A 5,882-nucleotide genomic window follows, 5' to 3' on the forward strand; every position below is an offset into this window, starting at 1 on the left:
CCCAGAGGGACACCGGGAAGCAACATCCGGGCCAAACCCACAGCTACATCCACTCCGTGTAGACCCGACGCGTCCGTTTCCCCCCTCCAGGTGCCGGCGGCGGCGGCGTCCGTGAGGGGGGGGGCACACCCCGGAGACGCGTGCTGGGCGTTTGCAACCGCCTCAACACTTCCAGATTTGTGAGAGGCCGCCTACGCAAGATTTGACGATATGCTAGCCCCCGGAGGCCGCCGGCCACAGTCGTAGACGTGCGAAGAGCAATCCGCGTAGAGGGAAGTGTTCAGATACTTCTCCATCACAAAAAATTATAAAAAATTACCATCAGTCCTATAGCACATGTGCCCACGTTGTGTAAAAAACTCATGATTTTATCGCGCTCCAAGTATTTAATAATATTCACGCTGCATCGTTACCGCACAACGTCTACTACCGTTTCATTGCCGTCCGTGAGGGGGCCACAACCCGAAGACGCGTGCCGCCTCTTCGGACATGCCACAACACCACCACACATGTATGAGGGCCCGGTACGACGCTCCGGTGGCATTGCAACCCCCCAGGGCCCCCGTCCCGCCTAACCCTGTAGCGTTTGACCACGGGATCTAGCCCTTTGACTTTGCACGGACGGGCTTTGACCAGTGGACCTCTCCACCCGGTTGTGTTAGGTCGGCCCAGAGGGACACCGGGAAGCAACATCCGGGCCAAACCCACAGCTACATCCACTCCGTGTAGACCCGACGCGTCCGTTTCCCCCCTCCAGGTGCCGGCGGCGGCGGCGTCCGTGAGGGGGGCACACCCTGGAGACGCGTGCTGGGCGTTTGCAACCGCCTCAACACTTCAGATTTGTGAGAGGCCGCCTACGCAAGATTTGACGGTATGCTAGCCCCCGGAGGCCGCCGACCACAGTCGTAGACGTGCGAAGAGCAATCCGCATAGAGGAAAGTGTTCAGATACTTCTCCATCACAAAAAATTATGAAAAATTACCATTAGTCCTATAGCACATGTGCCCACGTTGTGTAAAAAACTCATGATTTTATCGCGCTCCAAGTATTTAATAATATTCACGCTGCATCGTTACCGCAGAACGTCTACTACCGTTTCATTGCCGTCCGTGAGGGGGGCCACAACCCGGAGATGCGTGCCGCCTCTTCGGACATGCCACAACACCACCCCGCATGTATGAGGGCCCGGTACGACGCTCCGGTGGCATTGCTACCCCCAGGGCCCCCGTCCCGCCTAACCCTGTCGCGTTTGACCACGGGATCTAGCCCTTTGACTTTGCACGGACGGGCTTTGACCAGTGGACCTCTCCACCCGGTTGTGTTAGGTCGGCCCAGAGGGACACCGGGAAGCAACATCCGGGCCAAACCCACTGCTACATCCACTCCGTGTAGACCCGACGCGTCCGTTTCCCCCCTCCAGGTGCCGGCGGCGGCGGCGTCCGTGAGGGGGGGGGGCACACCCCGGAGACGCGTGCTGGGCGTTTGCAACCGCCTCAACACTTCCAGATTTGTGAGAGGCCGCCTACGCAAGATTTGACGGTATGCTAGCCCCCGGAGGCCGCCGGCCACAGTCGTAGACGTGCGAAGAGCAATCCGCGTAGAGGGAAGTGTTCAGATACTTCTCCATCACAAAAAATTATAAAAAATTACCATCAGTCCTATAGCACATGTGCCCACGTTGTGTAAAAAACTCATGATTTTATCGCGCTCCAAGTATTTAATAATATTCACGCTGCATCGTTACCGCAGAACGTCTACTACCGTTTCATTGCCGTCCGTGAGGGGGCCACAACCCGGAGACGCGTGCCGCCTCTTCGGACATGCCACAACACCACCCCGCATGTATGAGGGCCCGGTACAACGCTCCGGTGGCATTGCTACCCCCCCAGGGCCCCCGTCCCGCCTAACCCTGTAGCGTTTGACCACGGGATCTAGCCCTTTGACTTTGCACGGACGGGCTTTGACCAGTGGACCTCTCCACCCGGTTGTGTTAGGTCGGCCCAGAGGGACACCGGGAAGCAACATCCGGGCCAAACCCACAGCTACATCCACTCCGTGTAGACCCGACGCGTCCGTTTCCCCCCTCCAGGTGCCGGCGGCGGCGGCGTCCGTGAGGGGGGGGGCACACCCCGGAGACGCGTGCTGGGCGTTTGCAACCGCCTCAACACTTCCAGATTTGTGAGAGGCCGCCTACGCAAGATTTGACGGTATGCTAGCCCCCGGAGGCCGCCGGCCACAGTCGTAGACGTGCGAAGAGCAATCCGCGTAGAGGGAAGTGTTCAGATACTTCTCCATCACAAAAAATTATGCAAAATTACCATCAGTCCTATAGCACATGTGCCCACGTTGTGTAAAAAACTCATGATTTTATCGCGCTCCAAGTATTTAATAATATTCACGCTGCATCGTTACCGCAGAACGTCTACTACCGTTTCATTGCCGTCCGTGAGGGGGGCCACAACCCGGAGACGCGTGCCGCCTCTTCGGACATGGCACAACACCACCCCGCATGTATGAGGGCCCGGTACGACGCTCCGGTGGCATTGCTACCCCCCAGGGCCCCCGTCCCGGCTAACCCTGTAGCGTTTGACCACGGGATCTAGCCCTTTGACTTTGCATGGACGGGCTTTGACCAGTGGACCTCTCCACCCGGTTGTGTTAGGTCGGCCCAGAGGAACACTTTGGAGAAACATCCGGGCCAAACCCACAGCTACATCCACTCCGTGTAGACCCGACGCGTCCGTTTCCCCCCTCCAGGTGCCGGCGGCGGCGGCGTCCGTGAGGGGGGGGGGCACACCCCGGAGACGCGTGCTGGGCGTTTGCAACCGCCTCAACACTTCCAGATTTGTGAGAGGCCGCCTACGCAAGATTTGACGGTATGCTGGCCCCCGGAGGCCGCCGGCCACAGTCGTAGACGTGCGAAGAGCAATCCGCGTAGAGGGAAGTGTTCAGATACTTCTCCATCACAAAAAATTATGCAAAATTACCATCAGTCCTATAGCACATGTGCCCACGTTGTGTAAAAAACTCATGATTTTATCGCGCTCCAAGTATTTAATAATATTCACGCTGCATCGTTACCGCAGAACGTCTACTACCGTTTCATTGCCGTCCGTGAGGGGGGCCACAACCCGGAGACGTGTGCCGCCTCTTCGGACATGCCACAACACCACCCCGCATGTATGAGGGCCCGGTACGACGCTCCGGTGGCATTGCTACCCCCCAGGGCCCCCGTCCCGGCTAACCCTGTAGCGTTTGACCACGGGATCTAGCCCTTTGACTTTGCACGGACGGGCTTTGACCATTGGATCTCTCCACCCGGTTGTGTTAGGTCGGCCCAGAGGAACACTTTGGAGCAACATCCGGGCCAAACCCACAGCTACATCCACTCCGTGTAGACCCGACGCGTCCGTTTCCCCCCTCCAGGTGCCGACGGCGGCGGCGGCCGTGAGGGGGGGGGGCACACCCCGGAGACGCGTGCTGGGCGTTTGCAACCGCCTCAACACTTCCAGATTTGTGAGAGGCCGCCTACGCAAGATTTGACGGTATGCTAGCCCCCGGAGGCCGCCGGCCACAGTCGTAGACGTGCGAAGAGCAATCCGCGTAGAGGGAAGTGTTCAGATACTTCTCCATCACAAAAAATTATGAAAAATTACCATCAGTCCTATAGCACATGTGCCCACGTTGTGTAAAAAACTCATGATTTTATCGCGCTCCAAGTATTTAATAATATTCACGCTGCATCGTTACCGCAGAACGTCTACTACCGTTTCATTGCCGTCCGTGAGGGGGGCCACAACCCGGAGACGCGTGCCGCCTCTTCGGACATGCCACAACACCACCCTGCATGTATGAGGGCCCGGTACGACGCTCCAGTGGCATTGCTACCCCCCAGGGCCCCCGTCCCGGCTAACCCTATAGCGTTTGACCACGGGATCTAGCCCTTTTACTTTGCACGGACGGGCTTTGACCAGTGGACCTCTCCACCCGGTTGTGTTAGGTCGGCCCAGAGGAACACTTTGGAGCAACATCCGGGCCAAACCCACAGCTACATCCACTCCGTGTAGAGCCGACGCGTCCGTTTCCCCCCTCCAGGTGCCGGCGGCGGAGGCGTCCGTGAGGGGGGGGGCACACCCCGGAGACGCGTGCTGGGCGTTTGCAACCGCCTCAACACTTCCAGATTTGTGAGAGGCCGCCTACGCAAGATTTGACGGTATGCTAGCCCCCGGAGGCCGCCTACCACAGTCGTAGACGTGCGAAGAGCAATCCGCGTAGAGGGAAGTGTTCAGATACTTCTCCATCACAAAAAATTATGAAAAATTACCATCAGTCCTATAGCACATGTGCCCACGTTGTGTAAAAAACTCATGATTTTATCGCGCTCCAAGTATTTAATAATATTCACGCTGCATCGTTACCGCAGAACGTCTACTACCGTTTCATTGCCGTCCGTGAGGGGGGCCACAACCCGGAGATGCGTGCCGCCTCTTCGGACATGCCACAACACCACCCCGCATGTATGAGGGCCCGGTACGACGCTCCGGTGGCATTGCTACCCCCCAGGGCCCCCGTCCCGCCTAACCCTGTAGCGTTTGACCACGGGATCTAGCCCTTTGACTTTGCACGGACGGGCTTTGACCAGTGGACCTCTCCACCCGGTTGTGTTAGGTCGGCCCAGAGGGACACCGGGAAGCAACATCCGGGCCAAACCCACAGCTACATCCACTCCGTGTAGACCCGACGCGTCCGTTTCCCCCCTCCAGGTGCCGGCGGCGGCGTCCGTGAGCGGGGGGGCACACCCCGGAGACGCGTGCTGGGCGTTTGCAACCGCCTCAACACTTCCAGATTTGTGAGAGGCCGCCTACGCAAGATTTGACGGTATGCTAGCCCCCGGAGGCCGCCGCCACAGTCGTAGACGTGCGAAGAGCAATCCGCGTAGAGGGAAGTGTTCAGATACTTCTCCATCACAAAAAAATATGAAAAATTACCATCAGTCCTATAGCACATGTGCCCACGTTGTGTAAAAAACTCATGATTTTATCGCGCTCCAAGTATTTAATAATATTCACGCTGCATCGTTACCGCAGAACGTCTACTACCGTTTCATTGCCGTCCGTGAGGGGGCCACAACCCGGAGACGCGTGCCGCCTCTTCGGACATGCCACAACACCACCCCGCATGTATGAGGGCCCGGTACGACGCTCCGGTGGCATTGCTACCCCCCAGGGCCCCCGTCCCGCCTAACCCTGTAGCGTTTGACCACGGGATCTAGCCCTTTGACTTTGCACGGACGGGCTTTGACCAGTGACCTCTCCACCCGGTTGTGTTAGGTCAGCCCAGAGGGACACCGGGAAGCAACATCCGGGCCAAACCCACAGCTACATCCACTCCGTGTAGACCCGACGCGTCCGTTTCCCCTCTCCAGGTGCCGGCGGCGGCGGCGTCCGTGAGGGGGGGGGCACACCCCGGAGACGCGTGCTGGGCGTTTGCAACCGCCTCAACACTTCCAGATTTGTGAGAGGCCGCCTACGCAAGATTTGACGATATGCTAGCCCCCGGAGGCCGCCGGCCACAGTCGTAGACGTGCGAAGAGCAATCCGCGTAGAGGGAAGTGTTCAGATACTTCTCCATCACAAAAAATTATAAAAAATTACCATCAGTCCTATAGCACATGTGCCCACGTTGTGTAAAAAACTCATGATTTTATCGCGCTCCAAGTATTTAATAATATTCACGCTGCATCGTTACCGCACAACGTCTACTACCGTTTCATTGCCGTCCGTGAGGGGGCCACAACCCGAAGACGCGTGCCGCCTCTTCGGACATGCCACAACACCACCACACATGTATGAGGGCCCGGTACGACGCTCCGGTGGCATTGC

This window comes from Triticum aestivum, chromosome 5B (genome assembly GCF_018294505.1).
Source record: "Triticum aestivum cultivar Chinese Spring chromosome 5B, IWGSC CS RefSeq v2.1, whole genome shotgun sequence".
Classification (NCBI taxonomy): domain Eukaryota; kingdom Viridiplantae; phylum Streptophyta; class Magnoliopsida; order Poales; family Poaceae; genus Triticum; species Triticum aestivum.